General features: G+C 40.0%; 1 protein-coding gene across 3 annotated transcripts in view; it reads left to right on the top strand.

Annotated features, from left to right (window-relative positions):
- lingo1a (leucine rich repeat and Ig domain containing 1a) overlaps window positions 1–25,409 on the top strand; it is a 148,834-nt gene that overhangs the window by 94,347 nt on the left and 29,078 nt on the right. The window contains exon 1 of one of the 3 annotated variants that reach the window (XM_038706779.1): window positions 23,553–24,223. The exons of 1 other annotated variant lie outside the window; for it this stretch is intronic. The gene's annotated coding sequence lies outside the window, so the exon portion shown is untranslated. Of the gene's footprint in view, window positions 1–23,552; window positions 24,224–25,409 lie in introns of those variants that run through there. One more of the 3 variants, XM_038706782.1, reaches the window with a different exon arrangement.

The following is a 25,409-nucleotide window of genomic DNA, read 5'->3' on the forward strand; positions in this document are numbered from 1 at the left end:
ACCAATTTCAAACTCAAATTCCACTGGCATGTACTGCGATAGTTTATTATACTAATTCAATTCAGCACATAGCAAGTATTTTTGATGCCCATCTATCACGATCACAGTTATCACTGTTAATATTAATAATTCCACTTCTCCACTATTCTATTTATAAACACACTTTGTTCCAGTCTTGCCGTTTACAGTGTACACATGTGTGCACTGTAATAACAAACCACTTTAAATTGAAAAGCGTACTGTCTCTTACATCCCCTGTTTCAATGCCATTTAGGCATGTCACGACACCTGAAGCGAGCCATTGATGATCTGAGATTAATACAGTTACAAATAAAGACGCAAGGTCTTCCTTTGATTTGGGTGCAGCAGTCCTTTCAAACTAATTCACACAAAAATATGAATGTATGAATCACACAACACTGTTTATAACTAAAAAAACTTTTAGTTTATAATATGTCTAAATGTCAGTGGAATGGGAAGGGGCATAAGAGATTTACAAATTTTTATGTGAGCTAGCTGTTAGCAAAAGAATGTCATACACACCGAAAGTGAAATAATAGTGTAGTTAAGTGCTTTCATCAAGCAGCTGGCATTAAAGTTGTTTTGGACTCCCTCTTAGTGCAGAATCATTCACCCATAGATACACATTCCTAAATTTGGATTCCATGCAAAACAAAGATATTTTCATCAACCAAAAACTAAATATTTTTTCAGTCTGCCACAAAACCTACATTATTTTCAATCTAGGTAAGAACAAAAAAGTACATTACATTTACTCATTTGGCAGACACTTTTATCCAAAGTGACTTACATTTGAGGGACAACATACAAGCATCAACAGAGCATCAACTACAGATCTACAACTGACAATACATACTAGTAAGAGCAGTAATAAATACTAGTAAGAGCTCACAGTACATATCACATCAATGGGGTAAATACCTAGGGAAGGAAGTAAGAGTTAATAAAAAGTGCAATCAAAACAAAAAGTGCAATCAAGTAGTGCTACCACTGACATTTGGAACCTGCTAACACTTTGACTTTTTAAGGGGATTAGGGTTAGGGTTCATGGCATTTTCAGACAGCCAAAAATAATGAGGGACAAAGAGATGGAAAGACCAGCTGCAACCAAGGTCCCTAACATTAATCAGGGACATTGAGGTGTTTGGCGCCCTAATCCCCAGGCCACTAGGATACCCCACTTCCCTTTAAATAAATGTAATGTAACACTAAATGTATGTCATGTTTGTTTACTCTTAAATTGCTTATATTTCATTTGTTAGTTAAACTTCATAAAGTTTATGGTCACAAAAGTGTCTGGCCTTTAACAGAAACAGCATTTAGCAAAACTTCCTTTGTCCTGTACACAGTCAGGTGCCCTATTTGACTACTGGCAACAATATTTAGTTTCTTCTGAGATGTGAAACACAATTACAGACTTATTTTTCCCAGCAGTTTATTGAAGGAATACAATCACAAAGCAATAATAAGTGTTTTCAGCTCAAAACATTATACACCACTGTTAATACACAGGGCAACACAGCATGTGTCATTGTACACACTTTGCTGAGCCCACCTTGCCCTATCAATCGTTAGGAGACCTTTTAAACCTGCTGCTTCCCTGTGGTATTGGCTGTTCTCCAGCTGGGAGCAGCCAGTGTTTATTGGCTTTAGTATCAGTAGGATACTTGTGGTGGCTTGCCTCACCTTTAATTCTGAGATTCTTGCCAAGGCTGCGTCAAGTCCCTCATTGACTTCAGACATCAGCTAGAAACTCTGGTCAAGTGTGAGGCTCCTCAATAGAGTGAAGCCACAATTTTTGTCTCCCATGAAAAAGAAGCAGAGACTATTGATTGGCCTGTGCCGCTCTATTTGTTCGTCAAACATGAAATGTTAGTGATGTCCACAACACTTTTCAAATCTCAACAAAACATATAAGAATGATATATCTTCAAAAGACAGCAAGTGATCAAACTAAAGTGTCAAGATGAATGACTAACATTATTATTCTATACATGATGTCAAAGACACTGCTACTGATTTGATGACTCATACTAGGCTGGTAAATATTGACACACTGTTTTGGTATTTACAATTAATCTGATGAGTGTAAGTAGGTGTAGGTAGTGTAATTAAAAACTTATGAAATTGAAAGGCCCTAACCCTCTTAGTCAATCATATTTCCCAGATTGGCCAAATGAGGTTGGGTTATGGCATGTCTGAATCATTTTGGGTGATGACATTTGTACATTTTTGTTTCCTCCCTGTGAGAGAAAGAAAGGGAATTTGTTGCCAGCAGATTAGTGCTGAGTCAAGAAGAAAGTCTAAAGCAAGGGAGCAGTATGAGAAAACCCATTAAGGAATAGTGATTACAGGATTGTGTTCGTTGGGAGACCTGGTTGTAAAGTACCTTATACATACAGGACTTGAGGATTTGAATATAAATCAACAGTTCTTATGGTGAATGGGTCAGGCTTAGGCAGGAGATTTGAGGGTGGGGGTTGGCATTGTAGCACTCCTTCTTGTCCAACTGAGTCATGCAGCTTTTCTTGGTTCCCCGATAACTGTAATAGTAAGTGCTGTCCAGCTCTGGAGTGATTGGATCAACTTGACTAGATACAGATCCAGTAACGTCACAAGCCTTTTATTGACTGGCTTTGGGAGACAATCCTATCCTAACCCTATATTGGTCTGATTGGTCTGTTTGATCATATTATCCTTTTCAGTGGATTTATGTATTGAACACACACACACACACACACACACACACACACACACACACACACACTGGACACATTGAATACTCACTGTATGATAACATCATATGTTCTACCGGTCCAGTGTTGTAGTTTCAACATTTCATTGAATATTTGATGCTAATTTTTAGTGAAATACTGAAGGCCAAAATATCATGTTTTTTGTTGCAACATCATTACATCAAATGGAAATATTGTACATGCCCTCTGACATTCCTGACATATTTTGGCATCATTGACAATTCTGGGATCATGACCAGAATTTAACATGAAGCTATGTGGGATAAAGCAAAATGACTGAGATCTTCAGTGCTGTTTAAACTTTAATATCCATTAACCAAAAAGTAAAATGTTTCACAAATGTTAGTTGTCTTTCATAGGGATACCAGGATAACATTCAACGTAATGCATAATATCTAGACATCCCTGACTTGACTGAAGTGTGAGCAATGTCGCCTTTGTTTTTCTTTTGTAGCATTTTTTGAAAAATTACATAGTGATATAATATTTCTTTAATTTCCATTATGTCATGTAAAATATATTCATTACCACACAATATTTAATTTATCTTTGGGGGGATAACGCATGCCATGGTGCCTTTTTGCTGTTGCCAGTGTAGACTTTCATGCCACTACAAAGTCAATGACCCATTTCCTTTTCTCTGATTGGTTTAACTGAGCCTTGAGCATCACAGGCACCATCGTTGGAGCAGGAATGGATGAATAGTTACATGGCTTTCCCTCCTCAGTTTTAGCATGTAATTAACCTTCAATCTTCAGTGTCAGCTGTAATTATATAAATGCATTGTAGCACTGCAGGGGACTTCTTGTGCGGCAGAAGTCACCTGCTATTTTATTAATAGCCATTCTAGGCAGGAAACAGTTAATATGTGCTAGGTCCTCCCACGGTGAAAGGCTTTAATATTAGATAGCATGTACTGCTCAGAGAACAAAACAAGGAACCGCCCAACTATATACTCACAGGAAAATTATGCACTTAATGTCAGAGTCACTATGCCATGCCTCAACAATCATGTGAGAAGAATTAATCACTAGGACTGGTACAGCTAAGCCAATTTTCAAAATGTAATGTAAATATAATGCAAAATGTATTTTATGTTCCTAAACATACAGTACTTTATACCAAATCCATTTTGCAACATATTTCTCTGGGGAATGAGAAACTTATATGGCCTCTGTTTTCATCCAAATGCAATGTATGAATATAGATTCAATGCATTCATTTATTGTGTTCCTGCAAAAGGACTCAAAAAACTAAAATAATGTAATTCAGAGTCAAAACAACATTTAAACAAGAAAGCTAAATATAATATACAGAAAACTGCTCCATCTTCCTCTTCTCCCTTATCCACCCTCCACCCCCAATTACCAGCGTAGCTATACAGTAGTTCCCATATGATTTGCCCTTTAGTTGTTGGTCATTTTTTGAGATTTCATTTTTAGCAGATCTGATTTTGTTTGATCAACTGCCTGCCCAGCTGCATGTTTATTAGCTTTTAAAACTATATTCCTATGTACAGAAGGATGTATTCAGTTGTGGTTTCCTGTCCCTGTGAAGTCTGTTTCTTCCAATTTCCAGTGTTCCTTGTGGTTCTGAGCGAATTGAGTCACCTGTCTTGAGTCTGAGTCTGCAGTTGGATTCGCACCTACTTTTCTACAGTATATTATGTGACATCATGTCTTATACCATCAATGAAGGCAAGCAACAACAAACTAATAAAAGTGTGTGTTTCCATGGAATACTGTACAATTCACTGTCATGACCATACTCACATGCTGCTCATTTTACCACTTTGTGTTTGCATCAGAGATGGGGACTCGAGTTAGAGACTCGGACTCAAGTGCGATTTAAGTCGCACACACAGTGACTTGAGACTCGACTTGAGACTCGTCCACAAAAGACTTCAGATTCGACTCGAGGTGCAGGACTCGTGAACAATGTTTATTTTTAGGAAACGTCTGATGAGCTTGCCGTTATTCCCCTCCCTCCGTTACCTATAACCTGCATACATAACACGTAGTATCTGCTGTGCGCGGCCGCACGTGAGAGAGGACAACAAACACCAGCCACAGCTGTGCCATTCATCATAAACTTTGGCTTTAAAACTTCATAAAACAAGACCCAAACAAAGACGCGCTGAACGCAAATAGGTTAGTAACCTGTGGTGAGTAAACATGTTTAGCTCAGCATTGGCCATCTAACGTTAGCATGCTTCTTGCTTCAGCTACAACCTACGGGAGGTTTGCTCCGACTGTCGTTCGTTATGAAAAGATGAATGAGCGTTTGTTTACTTGCCAAACTTGTGGTGGTCGATTAACGTAATTATTTAGGTCCTGCTGGCTGCCATCACGTTAATTATTACCGTTGGCTAGAAAGAGGTTAAAGGTTTATTGTTAATCATGTAACCATACAATTTTATTTAGTTATAACGTTACACTGGTTTGAGAGTCTAGTGGATTGTTAACTTACAGTAGTTTAAGCTGTCAGTGATTGCATTGCACATTATGGTTGTGCTCTGTAAGTTAAAAACAGGTTACAGTCTATTGATTTGATAGTCAGGAGGATGTGTTGACTTACAGTAGTTTATAAACTGTCATTAACTGCATTGCACAAGTTGTGCTCTGTAAGTTAAAAACAGGTTACAGCTTTATTGTTGACTATGTAACTTTACAGTTTTATTTAGTTATAACTTACACTGGGTTTGAGAGTCTGGGGAGTGTGTTGACTTACAGTATTTAATAAGCTGTCAATAATTGCATTGCACATTACATGGTTGTGCTCTGTAAATGAAAAACAGGTTACAGTTACAGAATTCCTTATAGCTATGCAGTTTTATTAGCAATCTGTATTGAACGCAGCAGGTGATTCGTAATAACCACGAGAGACTTGAGACTTGACTTGGACTCTTGCTCAGAGACTTGGACTCTAGCTCAAAGACTTGAGACTTGACTTGGACTCTAGCTCAAAGACTTCTGGGCGTCTCTGGTTTGTATTAGTTTGTTTTTCTTTATTTCCCATTTATGCGCAAGATATCTTGATCCAAATTACATTAAATTAATAAACAAATCACTAACATAACATATTTCCCCTGTTTCTGTTTTTGTTTTGGGGTTTTTTCCCTGCTAGAGGTTAATTTTTAAGATTTACTGGTCTTATTTTCTGGAGTCCCAGCTATAATTCACATCAATTAGAGACACTAAGAAGTTAATTTTGTGTGGGAAGGACACTTTGATAAGGTACATCCTCACTGACATATTGCAATGATTGCATCAACTGTTAACATGCAATCAATCAGATACCTTCATCTGACGCTGCCATGCAAGGTGCCAAGGGCTCATCAGGACTGATACTGTGCTTTCTATACAAAGCACTCACAATAATACTTAGCTCACCCATACATAGCAATTGGGGTTCAGAATCTTGTCAAAGGACAACAAGGCCAGCTGTGGCTCAGGGGGTAGTACGGTATTCCACTTATCAGAAGGTCGGTGGTTTGATCCTCGGCTTTCCTAGTCTGGATGTTTAAGTATCCTTGGGCAAGATACAGAACCCTAAATTGCTCCCAATGGCTCTAAAAGGTCCCTGTTTTGTGTCTGGACAAGCTCTGCATGGTGTGGTTTAGTATCTCTATCTCTAATTGCCAGATGAAAGAAAAGCAGAGTCCTCTTTGACATTTAGCCCCTAAGACACTTACTTTTCAGCATTTCCATCACTGAAACTGGTAATAATGATCCCAATGCACTCCCTAACCTCCAAACATTCACACACACACACACCAAAACACAAACACATACTACAAGAGGACCGCAAGTTGCTCAGAGCCACACATGAGAAATGGCCATAACCCTGGAACAAATAAAGCCACCCAATAGAGAGCTAGCGTTTCCCCAACCAATAATTGCCTCAGAAACTGCATGGAAAGAATGAGATTTTGCTGACACAATGCAGTGACCAGAGTGAATGCAGTAGGTTGTATCCTCTCCACAGTGTGCTTGCTTGTTTGCTTGTGTGCTTGTGTGTGTGTGTGTGTGTGTGTGTGTGTGTATGTAGGTTCAAACATTTATGTATTTGCCATTTGACTCTACAGGGTAGACAGGTTGAAGAGGTTAAATGGTTTTATTTGGTATTGCCTGTTTGCACTGCTGAAACTCTTAATTCCATGCTCCTGTGAAATTGCTATTGTATCATAGCTGTATCTATCCTCTAACCTGAAAAAACGCTATAGGAAAAAATGACACTGCTATGATAACAGATTTCATTATACTGCTTTTTACAGAGTATTATAATACAAGAAACTCACTATGCTTAAGCAGGGTTAGCTTAGGAGAGGGAACTCTGCAAGGTTAAAATTTAAAAAATTACTTTTGTGTTTACTTTCTCTGTTAATAAAATTCTCTATTAGTCCCCATTATTGAAGTCATTAGATTTGGCCATTGAATTAAGAAATGTGTTATATATATTGGTTGATAGTTCAACAGCTATGTTAAAAGCTGATGAAAATGATAAAAGTTAGACTTGGACCGTGGAGAACGTAAGTGTACAAGCAGATCTTGTATGATGTCATTCATTTACTTATCCAGTGCAGCATTTTTAACAATAATTTGATGCACTTTTATGAATTGGGGAATGCAGCAAGGAGGTGTTGTGAATAGAGATTCAGTCCTTAAGCAAGTGTCAACTAGGGACTAACATGATGTTCTGTAGCTAATCGTGACATTTGAGCTGCTTGATTAATAAGAGAATTGTTCTGTGGAAATCAATAAAGTACCAGAATAACTATTTATCTGGTGAGGAAGCAATTCAACAATGTAGCTTGTGACACCTCTGGTAACCCCAAATTACATAAATAAAAAAATAAAATAAAAAAAATTCCCTTGGGGTGATTAAAGAGAAACTCTTGTTCTCAGTTGAGTCAATTCTACTGGTATGAATTTTAAATGTTTCCAGCAAATGTTGACAGATGCAGCTCTGTTTGACTGCGTTCCTGACAGACTTTGAATCACAGTGTGTTGTCTGTGCTGGAATGGGTATTGTTGTAAATCAAACAAGACAGAACTGTAGATTTTGTTTTCATTTGATTCACTGTGATTAATAAGCTATACACCATGTGGTGTTGTGCTAAACTCAGATAGCAGCTGCTAGACTTCTAGCAAGGTCAGAGCAAAATACTCCAGCACTTTAGATAATTTCCCAAAATAAAGATACAGAATACTAGTTTCTAGTATACCCTAAACAATATCAAATTTGATGGGTTCTTAAGGACTACAGAATATGGCACAGTGTAGTCACTGCGACTGGATGTTTGTACATCCAAGACAGAAGGTAGCGTTTGTGAATCATGGTGAAGAAATTATGCTGCTAAAGGCAAAGTCTGCCAATTTTTACAAATTAAAGTCTTTTTACAGTTCTTGGTAAGATTTGTGGCCCCGGAGGGAGCTGCGTGAAATTTTAAAAACTGCCTAAGGTGTTGTCACTTTGGGGGCTGAAGACAAAATTTAAAAAAGGGCTCACGAGACGTCTGTAGTCTTCATATGTTTAACGTTAGCAGCTCAAGACTACAGTAGCCGTTACTAAAATAACACACCCAAATAACTATGGGTATTGTAGGTGCTATTTGGCAAGGAAGAAGAATACATCATAAAAAAGACTCTCTGGTTCTGCTGCATCTTTCAGACAATCAGTCAGACAACGGTGAGTGCAGTGCTAAAGGGATGGAGTACTCTAGTAAATAAAACTATACATTGTCAAAGTAATTCATGGTATAGAGTGAGTTTTTAATAACAATAATAACTAGAACTGCAAGTAGTTGTGATAGGGGTCCGAGCCACCTGCCGAGAGCCGCGCCCCTGCCCCGCGGAGGCTATGCAAGCCCACCCCGACGCCCCACGGATGACAAGGGAACCGAGGCCCCTGAAATGTTGCACACGGAAATGGGAGTCCGTGGTGAATGAATTACCAGAGTTTCATATTAATGGACTTGTGGTTATGGAGGTATAACATTAATGTATGTCGATGGGAGTGTCATTTGATGTAAATTAACAGCAGCACCTAGAGGCCGATTGACACCAAATTTCATACAGGCCCTCGGGAAGGCATGCTACATAAGGTCCCCAAGTTTGGTGTACATTGGACATCCCTAACCTAACCTGCACATCTTTTGCCAATAAAAATTTCCTTAAACTTTTATCAGGTTGGTCCAGAGATGGTCCATGCCAAGTTTGGTGCTGATTAGACTTGTGGCTTCGGAGGAGTTAATTAAAATATGTTTTTCAGTTTTCCCGATTTTGCGAAAGAATCATCGCACAGAGGCGATCCGGCAGCATCCCCCAAACACGGCGATATAAGGTTCATGAATGTGCAATGTACTGTGTGGTAGTTAAGGGAAAAAAATATCCTTTGGTTCAAAATGCTGAACTGAAACTGAATAGGATTTTCCCACGCTATTTCAGCTTTGATTATAGTGCCAACTATAAAGTGAATTGCACTAAATTTTTCAGGTGACATCAGGGGCTCTTGGGGAACAAATGACTCAAATTTGGTATCAATCGGACTGATGGAGATATAAAATGAATGTAAGTCAAGTGGATTTTTTCAAACGTGTTAGATCTGCAATAACAGCCCCACCTACGGGCATATTAGGGTCAACTTTGGTCCGTGGAGTCAGGAGACGATTCTGAACAATTATACTCAAGGGTCATGTCAATGTGAGTTGCGGTTATAGAGGAACAGATAATTGCTGTTACACACCGCCTCCGAGGTAATTGCATTAATCCCCCGAACGCGTGGATATAATGTTTTTGATATGGGCCTTGATATGCGCAGGAGTTCCAAGCCCAAACGCGTTAACCTTGTTTGTAGCGCCCCCTAGAGGTAAAAAGGTGCGATTTTTTTACGCCTGAGGTACTTCCAGGGGTCTGTACCTACCCTATGAGTATTGCGTCTTTAGCACTTAACGTCTAGACTGCAATATCACTTTTAGCAGAAGAATAATAGTAAAAATCTTTATGATTACATTAGGGACCCAGCCCTGCTGGTCTTGGGAACAATGATGTCTTGCATTTGCGGTTTCCCATGCCCTTCTCGGGCTTGGACCCCTGATAAAGGCTAAAACACTTACATTGTGATCACTGGCGGTGTGTAGTTAGCTTATACTGATGCTATGTGTAAGCGACAGAAGGTGAAGGTTGTTGTTAGGAGGATGGGAAGTAATGGAAGCAGTACATAATGCATACAGAAAATACTAAAGAATCTGTAAAAAAAAAAATTTTTTCTTTGGCACTAGCACACAATGCACGCACACATTAAAATAAATGTCTAGGGTTTCAAGAGAAAAAAACAGAGGTTGCTACATTGAAGGCCTGGTTAATGGTGCTAGCCTTCAGAGATGAAATGACAAAGTGGGAACATTCTTGGTCCAAGTCACCACCTTGTTCAAATGAGGCATCAGATACAAGGCATTAGCTTTGTGCAAGCTCAGACCTTTCTATTGTTATATGTGTGAGGGGTTAAAAAGTGAGCAGTCTGTCATTTGCTTGGTATGAAAATGGTCTACTAAGAAAACAAATTATGTTTAAAAAGTAATGGATTTTTGATGCCCTGGTGGAGCTCTAATGCAGAGCAGATAACAAACAATTCCAGTGTGTTGAAGACAGTTTGTTATGTTGCAAAGCAATGTGAAACTTTGATTTGGCAAAACAAAATGATAGGCCTTTTCATTCCAGTTGTAATGTGAATAAAGTGATCATATTTACACATGAATGCATCCGTATGTGTTTTGAGCGTACTATATAGTGAGATAGTATGGATCAACTGATAATACTGGATGAATCAGTTGTGTGAATTTGTTTAACACAAAACTGAATAAACACAAATAATGACAAATACGACTGGGACAGTTGTAAATGTGGCTGAATTTGCAGTTATTGGCACACAGTTTCTAGAGGATTTCAGGTATATTATTCCCTCACACTATTAATCAAAAGCTATACTAAAATAGATTCTGGCTTCATTTGTCTTCCTTTTTTTTGCCAAAGCTATAGTGCTCTGATTCAATTCAAAGAACACAACAATGTAGAGTGTTTGAGGCACTACAATCACAAACATTATACAATAATCATTGAACATGTTCCTTGGAGTTTACCAGTTAGGTTTTTGTATGATATAGCACTTTTTAAGTGATGTATCTTATATACCTTGCCTCATAACCTTTCCATGATTTGTGCAATTTAGTGAGAATATTAAATGCATGAATAGCATTGGAAGTGCTGTCACTTGTAAAATAAGCCAGAGGAACTGGGCTTCCGCAATCATTTACATGTGTGTGACATCAACAGATTTTCACAAACACACACCCCATCAATGTGTTTATGAGAAGCCTTTGTTAAGTATAAAGGGATTTAATCATATCGTGTTCATATTGTTCGTGTTCAGTGAAGTTACACCTTTAACGGGCAGTTTTAAAGAGGTGGCATTATATTCATTTTCAGGTTCAAATTCTTAATTAGGAGTTGTACCAGAACAGGTTTACATGGTTTAATTTTCAAAAAACACCATATATTTCTCATACTGCACATTGCTGCAGCTCCTCTTTTCACCTTATGTGTTGTTACGCTCTTAAGCTACAGAGTGATGCATCTTTCTTGTACAAAATCTTTGTTGGGAGTTGCACATGCGCAGTTCCCAGGTAAGGACTACTAGCCAATCGGAAGCAGAGAAGGACGGGTTGTAAGAAACAAAGTAGTGTGATCCAAATCAAAGCCACTTCAGACTGCGACCGTAACCTAGCAGATGGTATAAGTTACTCACAAGTCCACAACCACACAACATCATTGTTCCACATCTTACCATAAACCACTACAAAAATCACCATATTTCAACTCAATTTTACATAAAAATTGGCCAAACAATTTGAGCGTTTGCTCAGTAGCTTTCACATCAGGTGTAACATTAGCATTATAGTTATAACTTTAGCTGTGTTAGCCAACGTTTAAAACAACTCCGCACCTGAACAGTCTGTGAAGTTACATTGCCGTGTTTATTTTAAATATAATTCACAACCAATAAAGCATACTTACAGATTGTGAATTTCCAGGCCCAAACAGAGTCAGAGTTGGATCGTCTTTTAGGACTAAACGTTGAACTGTTGCCGGTGTTATGATGATCTATGCTGCCTTGCCGAAAAATGTTACCATAGTGCAAATCGATAGACGCGACTCTACTCGGCCCTGCTCCGTTTTCCATGGCAGATAGTACCCAGAGATAGTATGTAGCTTGTCATCATAGCGACGCCACACACAACTGCAGCAACGTAATGTTCAATGCGACACACACACCAGCGATCCACACAGCTTTCTGTTATTTAAGTTAAAGCGTTTCAACATTACTCAGAATGTAAAGACAGATAAGCGGTATGAAAACCTTCCAGCTGTGTTTTCCTCTGCCGTTATTGCTGCAGCGGTCTGTGTGACGGCGGGAGCAGAGGGCTCTGTGAGCGGGCGGCTGGCCGGCCTCACACGCTCCTCCCGCGGGTTGGCACAGGCTTCCCCCGCAGCCACTTGCGGAGAAAATATTCAAGCACATTATTGTTCCGCCATCACTTCTCGTAAAACTGTCAATATTCGAAATCTACACAGTTGATTTCTCACCTCAAAACTTCTCAGAAGTGGATTTAGGGATGAAATTCCAATACGAAAACTGTAAAATATAAAACTTTCTGTTGCTGGCCTCTGTCTGGCGCATGCAATGATGATGCAGTCAATAGTGAATATTCTTTCTGACCAATCAGCAGTCTGACGTGTTTTCACGTTACATTTTAGTATCCCTCAGCTCGCTTGGAACCTCGACGGAGGTGATGTGATACGTGGAAGCAAGTACAGGTACAACATTTCTACAATGGAAAACCAAACAAAGGCGAGTCGAGGCAAGTTGAGCTGGTACTGTGCAGTGGAAAGGGGGCTTAACTAAAATCAAAGGGCCTCCGCTCAGGCTAGCTTGGTTTGAGGGCGTGCCTGACCCCACTAGCCGCTTGGCAAGCTATATGACACGTTTTCATTGTGATCTCACAGTGAAGGAAGGGAAACGACTGGACTACAAACGAGCTGTTTCAAGCAGTTCAGAGAAGAGTTTTCTGTGGGAGATGGAAACTCCCTTTGGGCTGGACTTTGGGCTTTTTCACTTTGCAAACCTATTACATGCTCAAAAAAGAGATATAACTCTATAAAGGAGAGGGGGAAAGCCAAAAAGCATAATACCACCTCTTTAACATGTTATGTATACATTGGAAAATTAAATGGTAATTGTAAATCATAAAATATCCTTGTTGTATGATGGAGTGAATTGTATAGAGGAAAATACACTGAACACTTAAAGGTAATGTTTGTTCATTTACAGGCAGTCAGAAATCAAAGAGAAAATGAGATTAGACCTTTCGCAGCATGCAATCACTCAATGGATCGACATGGATTTGGCTGTCAACAATTTACTAAAGCCATGGTGACAGCTATAAAGTGATTAACTGAGAAATCTCTCTACCCTTCAGAATTGTGTGGCGCTGGTGAGGAGTGGGTGGTGACCCTAAAACCGCTTGAAATAGTGATTACTTTACTAGTGTACACTACTCCTAATACCACTTTCTCACCCTCCTTTACTCTGAAAAACAAAAGGATAGGATTTGATTCAGGGACAGATTAGGATTGTGTCTGTGTATTTGTGCGTTCATGTGTCCACGTTTGTGGTGACCGCTTAGTCTGTGCACATTTGTGTGTGTGCCCATATTGCACAGAGATCGAGCGGTGGTAACATCTTTTAAAAGGAGCTCTTGTGTCAGGAAGCCATTGTCTGTGTGGCAAGATGACAGGCGAGGAGCCCAGGCGATGGATGGTGCCCTGCAGATGAAACAAATAAATAAAAATGGAGCCATTGTTTCAGAGGCCATGAGCAGAATTTCTGCAGGGGTCTGACGCTAAAGCGCTGCTCATAATAGCATGTCTATAGGGAAACATTTGTCACATTTATCTTGTTGGCAAAATGAAAACCCAAATTGCTCTCTTTACAAGATAAAACTGCATGTGCAGTTGTTGACCACTAAATGTATGGTCATAGTTTCATATAAACAGCATCAAGTGGTGAAACCACTACTAACAGACATTCTGTATCTGTCCTTTCTTGTGGAATGCCAAATGATAAAAAAGTAGTACTGGAATTTAATTATTAGGTTCATTATTAAAAAATTAACAACACAAATTTACAGGGGACTATTTGCTTTTTTGCTGGGGTCAAGCAATTACCATATTCGCACCTCCTTCCACCTTGACAGCTTGAAAGGGACAGAAAATAGAAAGTAAATTTTTCAAAGGCAGCAGACAAGGGGAGCCTACATATGATCACAAAAAACAATGAATCAGTGTATCAACACACATCATCCATTTTAGAAGAGCACAGAAATACGAGAATGAGTCTTTAAAAAAGTCAACATTACAGCGGACCCTGTCAAAAATGAACATGCTGAGTTATTCACAGCATGTTGACAGGAAAATAATGCTTTCACAAGTCTTTATTCCAAATTATACTCCCCTGACTCAAGGTGAAAGCACAAAAATAATGCCATTCCTCAACTCCCTTTACCTTCCATCATTGTCTGCCATCCAGACTAATAGTTCGGATGCTTACTCTAAAAGATCTTAAACACCCTTAGGACTCAGTGCCAACAGCAAAATATCCTGATTTAGACGGCATCCCTGAGGATCTGTCAGCCATCGCTGATATAATTGGACCTATTTTTCCAGAGTTGCTAGATTACTCTGTCATGGCTGACACCTCTTATATGAACTAAAAAGTTGCTTTGAACTTTGTTTCTCAAGAGTGGAGAGGATCCTTTTGAAATATGAAGTTTTCATTCTATTCCAGTGATGTTAGGTTATTTGAAAGTCCCATCATAAATCAGATATTTAAAACATTGCTACATGTTCTCTCCACTGCACTTAAACTTGTAGTAACTAGATTTGTTCAGTTATTATAGAAAAATCTCATGTTCTACTAACAGTTACACAGATCAGTATAATACTTATCCAAAGGAGATCCTGATGATGTAACTGGACGTCCTTAGGGACATAGATGACTGTAACATATTGCTGGAAAGAGGAAATAATAAAGCTAGTTTACTGGGAATTTCAGATAAGGAGCTGCAAACTTGCTTTAGTTACACCGTACAGGAGTAAATACAATTTAAAGGCTATTTGTTTTCAGGAACTAGTAACACATTCAGTCTTTTCCATTTTTTCCCTCTTGACCACATGCCATCAGGCAAACAATCTGTCATTACAGGAACATTTTCATTAACTGACTGAATATCTGTTGGGGAGCTTAATCTGCTTTGTCCCACTTTGGCCTTTCACCCTTTACTGACTTACTTTGACTAGATTTAAAAGACTACCTGAAGCCTACTTTCTGACTTCTAGTGGCACCAACATGTTTAATTCAATATTTAAACTAGAATCTTAAACAATAACATGTACTAATGTGAATATAAATCTAAAAGAAGAACAAAAAGAACAAACACACATTTGTAAGTGTGATGTATACAGGATGAGAGTTTGGTCCTCTATGAGGTTGTAAACACAATGTTATTGTTGTCCCAGTAAGATGGGAAAAAAATATTAAATTCTGCCTGCTCATGAAGTTGAAGGACAGCATCATTATCCCCAAAAAGAAAAATCTGTGTGCTAAAAAAACCAGTATAAATCTGTGATAACATAGAATACAAGAAGGCAAATTGCAGAGGATTATGCAGTCTCATTTGGGCCTCAGTGATAGATTATGCCCCAGCATTCAAAGACATTGTGTTTTGTTCAAGGGTGGAAGTGACTTTGCCAAGACATTGTGAGATAAGAAGCTAACTGTTATTAGTTTAATGGGAATGATAGTCTGCCCAAAGCAGTGTGTGCAAGTGACATGGGAGCATCATTTTTCTTTGCACAGCACTAGTAGCAGTAAGAGAGCTGCAGCCTGACAATTGTTTTGTAGGAAATCTAAACCACTGAAGATAAAGTGGTGCTCATATGACCATTGGCCTAACAGAGCTAGATGTCACTTGGATACAAAGTCCAGTAAAGTATTTGTTCTTCATTATAGAATGGGCAGTCAACACTAAATAATCTCAGATTACTTGATGATTCCACTGCAAAATTAAGAGTTGGAAAAGAAAGCTTGTTGGTTCCACGGTAAGTGTGTGTGTGTAATGGGGGAGGGGGGGCTGAGGAATATCTTTTGCAAAGATAATGGTTGCTTACAGCAGATGCTGTGTAGTTAGCTGCTCATTGTGTATATTTCTTCGTCTTTATAACCATCAAAAATATTGTCCTCTGGTGTACTGCCACTGTGTCAAACAGATTTTCATGATCTTGATGACTGTCATTATCATGTCAGTTCGACAGTTTTGCAACATTATGGCTTTGAACTGCCTGTCATTAAAATAGCTTTTATCCAAGGATGTCATGCTGCAAAAACAAAATGACCACCTCTAAACCATTTGAAGTCCCTCAACAATATCCAGTTCAGTGTGACAGGATGATATTAGTGTGTATGACTTTTGGATTTTGAATGTTTATTTGTGTAGGTTATGCATTTTCAAGGATAAAACCAGATGTCAGTAATGCCAAATTCCTTGTACATTTGGTTGCAGCATGCAAGCCCATATGACAATGCTTATTCAGGATTTTGGCAATACAAAGCCCATTGAGGGTAGTTTTCCCCCCCAACCTCGCCAGATACACTGCTTTCCATTTTGCACCAGGCATTTCACATAGCAGAACAATAATACAAGTCAGGGCAAATGAGTGACTGTGGGACAATGAGTGAGTCAATATACAGAATGCGTGTGTGTTTGTGTTTGTGTATGGAATTATGCAAATTGTCTTCACTACAGCTACAGAAGAGACAGTGGCTAGAAAAGACTGAACTAAAGGACAGCACAGAAGCACTAATCATGGCGGCACAAGAACAGGCACTCAGTACAAGAACAATTCAGGCTGGGGTCTATCACATAAGGCAGGACCCCAGGTGCAGACTGTGCAAGGATGCCCCTGAGACAGTACAGCACATAACAGCTGGGTGTAAGATGCAGGCAAGAACAGCGCACATGGAACACCATAACCAGGTAGCTGGCATAGTGTACCAGAACATCTTCTATGAGTGGTAATCCAGTGGTAATCAGAGCACTGGGGGCACCGTAACCCCTGAACTGGGAGAGTGGTTCCACTCCAGCAGATTACAGGTACAATATCTGAATCCTCTGTCCAGAAGAGTGCTGTCCTAGGAACAGATACTGCATAGAACCATTAAACTCACAGGCCTCTGGTAGAGAACCCAAGCTTTTAGGCATGTAGACGTGGTCAAGACAACTTGCTGAAGTTCAAACTGAGCATCAGAATGGGTAAGAAAGGGGATTTAAGTGACTTTCAACGTGGGATGGTTGTTGGTGCCAAACGGGTTGGTCTGGGTATTTCAGAAACTGCTGATCTACTGGGATTTTCACACGCAACCATCTCTAGGGTTTACAGAGAATGGTCTGAAAAAGAGTAAGAAGCGGCACTTGTGTGGACAAAAATGCATTGTTGAAATTAGAGGTCAGAGGACAATGGGCTGACTGGTTCGAGACGACAGAAAAGCAAAAGTAACTCAAATGACCACTCGTTACAACCAAGGTATGCAGAATACCATCTCTGAACACACAACATGTCTAACCTTGAAGCAGATCGGCTACAGCAGCAGAAGACCACACCGGGTGCCACTCCTGTCAGCTAAGAACTGGAAACTGAGGCTCCAATTCGCACAGGCTCACCAAAATTGGACAATAGATTATTGGAAAAACGTTGCCTGGTCTGATGAGTCTCGATTTCAGCTGAAACATTCAGATGGTAGGGTCAGAATTTGGTGTAAACAACATGAAAGCCTGGATCCATCCTGCCTTGTATCAACCATTCAGGTGGTGGTGTAATGGTGTGTCTTCCATTAGTACCAACTGAACATCATTTAAACGCGGCAGCCTATCTCAGTATTGTTGCTGACCATGTCCCTCCCTATATGACCACAGTGTGCCCATCTTCTGATGGCTACTTCCAGCAGGATAATGCTCCATGTCACACAGCTCAAATCATCTCAAACTGGTTTCTTGAGCAATACAACGAGTTCCCTTTACTCCAATGGCCTCCACAATCACCAGATCTCAATCCAATAGGTCAACATTGGGATGTGGTTGAACAGGATATTTGCATCATGGATGTACAGCCGACAAATGTGCAGCAACTGCGTGAGGCTATGGACCAAAGTCTTTAAGGAATGTTTCTAACACCTTTTAGGCAGTTCTGAAGGCATAAGGGGGTCCAACCCGGTACTAGCAAAGTGTGCCTAATAAAGTGTATATATCGAGAGAGACCATCAATCTGATGTCATCAGTCTAAACATATACCCTATAATGACAAAGCAAAAACACATTTTTATACATAATGTAAATATACAGAGATGTATATGTAGATACATATATAGAGAAGCATATGTGTAACATTCATAATAGAACTAAAATGTATTATTTGTCGTCATGTTCACTTCATCATATGTGTTGTAAAAGCATGTTGTACCTAATGTTGCAGAAAATGTTTACAGAAAATAAAATATGAATGTAAAAAGCCAAGCTGTTAGTGCAGATACCAAATTTCTTCCAGTCTTACAGCTAAACCAAGTTAAGAGACAATGAATGAGAACATGTTGCAAGTTGATATATTGAAGTAAGAAATGGTACGTAATTTGTCCAAAAACCCATAAGTACAAGAGTCGTTCAGAGATGTAGTAAGCGCCTGTGCTTCTAAAGTATATTTAGTTTAAAGGTCAGAAGGATAGGCATGTTGCAAGATGGTGGTAAAATGAGGGTAGAGCACAGAAAGACTGGTCTTGCTGTGGCAATGCTTGCGGTTCATTTCTATGTTCATATAATCCACAACAGATAAAATATGGATAAGCACTTGTGCATTTTAATGTGATACTTCCAATTTTTTACACTCACAGGTTTTAAGGTGGTCATGTTTGCATATTAAATGCCTGTCAATTTCTAAACAAATGATCAGAAATTTAATATGTTTACAATTTGAATCCTGGGTTGAATGTTTGTGTCAGAGCCAGATCTGTGATGACTTCCATCACCCAGGCATGGATACTTTTTAGTCTTGCAAAGGGGTTTTCCTCCTGTCTGAACTGCTGCTGCAGGAAGTGAGGCTGTTGTTGACTGGAATCAATAAAGAACAGGAATAATTTGCCTCTACTGTATCTGAGGTTCTGTCTGTGCTTCTGTAAAAAGGGAACATGACATTCCTGTGGCTGTGGACCTATCTGCCTTTGTCTAATTCTGTCCATGGTGCTGAACAGTATAAAAGTAGGTCTACTATTGTGCTTCTCAGCTTTGAATCAGTGTGACTGACACTCTCTGTGGTGCTAGAATCACAGCATACAAATATGCAGTCTGTAACACAGCTAGTAAGTATATAATCTGTACATGTTCACATTACCAAGCCCTTTGAGGTAGAAAACTCAAGTCAAAAAGTTTTGTGATAAGGGATGTTGTGAAGCTCCACTGTGTCATGGTTCCAGCCAAGCACTCGCACACCAGGGCATCCTCGTGGGCCAATATGATCAAGTTCTCTGGGATGTCGTGGAAACTTTGAGGGCCCTCTCGGCCATAACACATAACCCGGATTGGTAAACAGGTTGACCAGGCTTCGACATATTTTACTCATCCTGCCCCTAGAGCCCAGCCTAACATCCCGGCTTCCCTGCCTTCTTTAGCCCCATTAGCTCACCTACTCAGAGAGCCTCACGCCCCAGCACCAGAGCAATATTCAGTGTTCCCTAGTGTTCAAACAACATCCACTAACCTACATCACAGATAAGTCTAAAATATCATAAATTATGGGGATACTTAATAGGAATGCTCTAGTCTGGGCATCAGCGGTGTGGCATAGTCAGTAACCAGTTAAGTCTTCTCTTGATAGGTTTGTCTCTGAGATGTCCAGCTTGTGGCAGAGATGCAGCTAAATGTATTCTGTCCCTCCATAGGGCTGCCACATAGTGTAGCATAACATTCAGTAGGTCTCTGAGGAATGTTTCAAACACCTTGTTGGAAGTATGCCACAAAGAATTAAGGCAGTTCTGAAGGCAAAAGGGGGTCCAACTACTAGCAAGGTGTACCTAATAAAGTAGCCAGTGAGAGTATATACAGAGGTATAAGCTATAATGAAGATCTGTACAATCTAATGCAATCGCATAAATTTGGTAGCATATCATGATACTTAGGTAGTCTGTCTTGTCTTGTCCTGTTTGTCCAAAGGAACAAAATGTGAAAAAACACTTGAATGAAATGTGAAAAGATTAGGATTTCACTCAAGTTTTGTTCTGTCTTCTACTGTGGGGAAAAAAACATTCATTCTGAACACCAGAATTTAATTTGGCAAAAAGGGAAAAATGAATTAAGGTGGAGTGGAAGCTCCACTCCCTTGCAGACAAATTTCAAAAGCAAAAAAGTTAGGTCAAAAACACGTCTGTGTTTTTATAGAAAAATCTTGTCAATTGTGTGACTATTACAGTAAGGATGTGACGGGTTTTAATATCAGAAAAGGATTGAAGATAAGTAATAGGTGGAGCTTTTCAATACAATTAAACTGAAATAATGAAATCCACTTACCTGCTGAATAACAGGGAAATTAGTCTATCACAACAAGCAAATGCTTATTTTATCATCTCATCTTTTAGAGTCAAGAGTGTCCATGTGACTGACATCCCTCACACCCAGTATAACAAAAGATTAAGGACAAGCATGCGTGCCAATGTTGAGGAACACAGCAGAACAAATTAATTATTGATGGGATGCTTTCAAAGCCCATGGCGTCACTAGGTCTCCATTGTTACTCAGTTGTTGTTTGCAGCTTTTAGTTGGCAGAGAGGATGGAGATGAGGCAGGCAGGAATAAAGACCATGAACTTAGCCTCTTTCGTCCCTCCCGTGAAGTGCATGCAAAGCTAATTTCTCTTTTTTAATATGATTCTTTCTGGATTTTATTCATCTAGCAACACTCCGGACACATTTGACCAGTGTTGCTAATATAAGGATAATGCTTGGTCCAGCGGTCTGTCTCACATATGCTCAGATGCTGAATGTTGCCAAGCATCATTAGTTAAAACGGATTTAAATAATTTATTCTTTTCACCTTGTGAGTCTGCGTGTGTGTGTTATCATGGCAAAATGTGATCCTGGAGACACCTACTGTAGCAGGAACAACCACAGAAGCAGCTTTTAGTACTTTGCCAGATGTTGACACATCTGTCTGTGTGTGGACTGATTTTGTCAACTGGATAGCATCACAACCTTGCATGATGCAGTCACGAAACAGGTTGATGTGGTTGGTGTGGTCTGAGCAAGGGCGCCAGAAGTGCACCACCACTTTACGCCTCTGGCCCACATTTGTCACAGAATTAGCTTTGCCAAGATGGCAAGATCCAGGCAGACAAAAAAGTAATTGTTGTCCAACATTCAATAGTCACGGTCTTGCCAAACAACTGATCATTTATCTCTTGCTAATAATGGCACATTCTGCAGTCACAACTAACAATTTTCAATGTACATTCCTTGTATTAAGCCAAGGAATATTTTAGCAAAAAAAATATCTCATAACTAACATTGGTTAAAATTTGACCATGCGAGGATGGTTAGGCATTTAATAAATCTCGCACAGTTCTCCTGTTCTCACTTTTCTCATGTCATGTGTTTCATTGCACCATATACTCTGATTTTGCATCATGGCTGGTCTGATCCCATCCCAAGATAGTCTCTAGTTAATGCCATATCCATAGGGAGATATAATGTCAACTGACTCTTATACTAAAGTGGCTGTTAAATTACAGCTGAGTTTATATCCGCTCAGGTCTAGTATACTTATCTGAAAAAGAAGCAGCCAGTGTCCCCTTTAAGGAATGGTTTCACAGCCAGGTACTGGGAAACAGCTCTAAAATACAGAGAAAATACCCTGTGTTGCATAGCAGGGGTGCTTTGGCCATGCGTGAACTGATGCTGATGACATTCACATGTAGCTGTGATGCCTGAGTGGCTTAAGGTGCTCTGAGGGTCTGTGCAGAGAAGCTTGAGGATGCAAGAAGGACAGAGACACATGTTAGCACTGCCAGACAAATACTTAAGTGGTCTTTTAACTGTTGTGGGCTATTAGTGAAAACTGAAATACACCCGTGATGAGTGTGTTAGATGATGTAGGCACATGAAATGTAATTTGGAGTTTTAATACCAGAGTTCTGTTACCGCTCGGATCTCTTCCATTTGTTGTAGTTTCATGTTATAATTCAGTTACTAATACATTACATACAGTATTTAGAGGTAACTAATCACAGGAGACCCAAAGCACATTAGTCCCTTTCAGGTGTCAGCAGTGATGTTGCAACACACATAGCAATACTTGAATGCCTGCATGTTGACAACAGTGGATTTGAAAAGTTGTCACATGAAATATTTACACTCCTTGTTTTCTAAGTTCCGTGTACTGTCTTGATTAGAATGCCACAGCAAATACCTAACGATCACAACCCTGATTAAGCATATAAAATTTCAAAAGGATAATATGCTTGTAATAGCTGATTTGGAGAATGTAATGGAACTTATTTTGTATTTGACATTGGACACTCACAAAACTGGTAATTAAAACATGAATTGATTGATTTGACCATATATCATGCTTAAGATATCTATTACTAAAGTTAGTAAAATAGGTAGGAAATTAGTAGTGGTAGTATTTGATCTGCAGCTGAATTCTGATTAGAACTTTGTCTTGTTGTCTTCCTCTCATTTCGCCTAAACGAATGAACCCCTAACCCTCACCTTCCCATGGATGAGCAGAGGCTAGTGTTAAGGAATCCATCCTCTTTGCTGTCCTCCCACAAACTTTAGTTAATTAATGTATACCATGGGAAGAGATTACAAATGAGCCCTATCATTCAGCTACTAAAACTGACTTAATTCATCATGAATTGATCCCAGAATATTTACGAAGGGCCAGGGATGCTGAATTCCCCTTATTATCAAATCTGTAAGAACAGCAATCTGATCTTCTCTGATTTTGGCATTACATTAAAAACAATAAGATGAAAATGGTGGATTGGACAAGATAGTGTTTTGCTCCTTTGAAATATTTGCTCTTCTTGCTTTTAAAACCTCAGCAAACTAAGACTAATTGTGCCTGAGACTCCCTTTAAAATCACAGGAGACAGACAAAAGATCACATAGCCTATGTATTAGACAACATACTCCAGTGCCTGCTTCCTGCAAAAGGCTGTGTGTGAATGTGTGCGTGTGTGGTGTGTGTCTGTCTGCAGTATCTGAAGCCCACAGTGCCATCAGGCTCTCAAAAGAGGAACTGCTTTCTCATAGATCCACTCCCTCCTGCTGTCCATCTCCACTCCGGTCCCAGAGACTTAAATCTGATTGTATTTCTGTATTTGTCAGCAGCTTGCCGGTGAAACATTTGCATGTTGCAAGGGTAATCTAAACTACTTTGCTTCAATTTATCCTCAGAAGACATTCCCTGTTTTGAAATGTGTCCGTGCGCCTGCGTGCGCGTAAACGTTCATGTGCGCGCGAGCAGAGGAGGCTGAAATCTGCACAGACAAATCTGGACAGATAAGGCTGGTTAACAAAACGCGGGCGTCTAAATAAATAAACAGACTTCATGCGAACAGTGATCAAACACATACGGGCAAACACACACACAAGCACACACAGTTTTACCACACACACACACACACACACACACACACACACACACGAGTAGGACACCGGACAGAGAGCGTTCCGCCGATCATCTCCGTCCCTCCCTCCAGCAAGCAGATTGCCTGTGCCTCTGACGACAGCCAGTCACACAGTGTTGAGTGTCAGGCTGTGGAGAGACTGCATCAAGGAGCGAGAACTGTTCGCTTGCATCGGGAACGGTGCGTGGGAGTTGTTCTGTCTCTACCTGCCATTTGCATTCCTTCTTTAATCTCGACACTCATTCTCGGACGACTTCGGGCGCACAGGGAGTCCCATTACCAAGGGAGGATCGGGCTTTGTGTGTGTGTGTGTGTGTGTGTGTGTGTGTGTGTGTGTGTGCCTGTTTTAACTGCAACTGTTATCTTAGAACCGCGGTAGCTTACTGCCGTTGTGGAAAAAGTCATTGGAAATCTATAAGGAACGGCTGGCTGTTGTCTTGTCTCCCCACCCTCTCGTTTTTTGTTTTTTTTTTTTTAACGCTGGCTCTCAAGGCGATGGACTTGAGATAGTGCGTCTCAATTTGAGTGTTGGTGGCTGGGAGTTGCCGTCGGGGAGAAATGCGAAAGGATGCTTGGCAGCAGTGAAGCCTACAGAAGGTGAGTATCCGATGAAGAAAGCAAAGACAGGTTCATTTTAAGGCAGATATGTGTTGTTGTTTTTTTGTTTGTTTGTTTGTTCTTTAACTGCTCTTGGTGTTCATTCTTATGTCGATGCAGCTTAACGTGGGCTGAGGCCAAGGTTTTAGAGAGATGGATATCCAGAATGCAGCTAAACCCGGGTCTCTCTGGGCTACTTTGAAGAAAACATCCCTCAAATATGTGAATTCAAGTCAGGGGCGACATCGGTTCATACTACAGGCTTTCCTAAAACTCCACGCATCTCAGCTCAGCTAAAATATTCCTGAAAGTCTGCGATTATTGGGGCACAATCGGTTCACAGGACAGGGAAGCAAACGGGGACTTGAGCGTGGTTATGCGCGTCCTCTGTAGGTAATCCACTCAGATTCGAAATTAATTTATAGATTTGTTATCCATGCACATTTCGACAGTGTAATCTCTTTTTCTGGTAATTTCTCAACGAACGTGTGCTTGTCTAGGAGGAGGGAGGCTTAAGCCATTAATCAAATGTAATTGTCCAGTGTGTGTGTGTGTGTGTGTGTGTGTGCGCGCGCGCGTGCGTGTGAGAGTGTGTGTGTGAGAGAGAGAGAGAAAAAGGAGGGTGGGGGTTGCAAAATGTTATCTTAATGTGGCCTTTATTTGGCCACCTATAGACTCTGTTGAGATAACATTTCTCATTGTGTGGAAGTGTGAGCCAGTCGTGATCTCCCCCATATGCAGTTTGTTCATCTACAAAGATGGCTATCTGTTAAATGGGCAGGGTATGAAAGCAAAGCAGGCTTCTGCTGCAGCGGAGTCCAGCATTTTATTGATCCTCAGAAACGACTTTGAAATTTGTATTTTCACCAAGACAACAGTCGTGGGATCTATATATAGCTTACACTGGGACTACACGGACACAGGATGAAACTTGTGTGTTCATGGAGCCACATGCCGTCTGTTGTTTGTTATTCAAGCTGCATTTGCAGAGAAAAATATATGACAGTGCACCCTGAATTTTTTTCTCCCTTTATTGTCCTGCACTGCCTCTTATAATAACACACCAAAACAGTTGCGCATGAGTATCAGAAGACTGTGTGATGCTGTGCCTGCAGACATTCATAAAGTGCTGTAGCTCTATTGGTTATAAATAGCTGGAGGGAGCGGACAGCCAGATAGAACACGG

This window comes from Micropterus salmoides, unplaced genomic scaffold (assembly GCF_014851395.1).
Source record: "Micropterus salmoides isolate LMB-PRFRI ecotype aquatic unplaced genomic scaffold, ASM1485139v1 Ms_hic_scaffold_8, whole genome shotgun sequence".
In the NCBI taxonomy this organism is placed as follows: domain Eukaryota; kingdom Metazoa; phylum Chordata; class Actinopteri; order Centrarchiformes; family Centrarchidae; genus Micropterus; species Micropterus salmoides.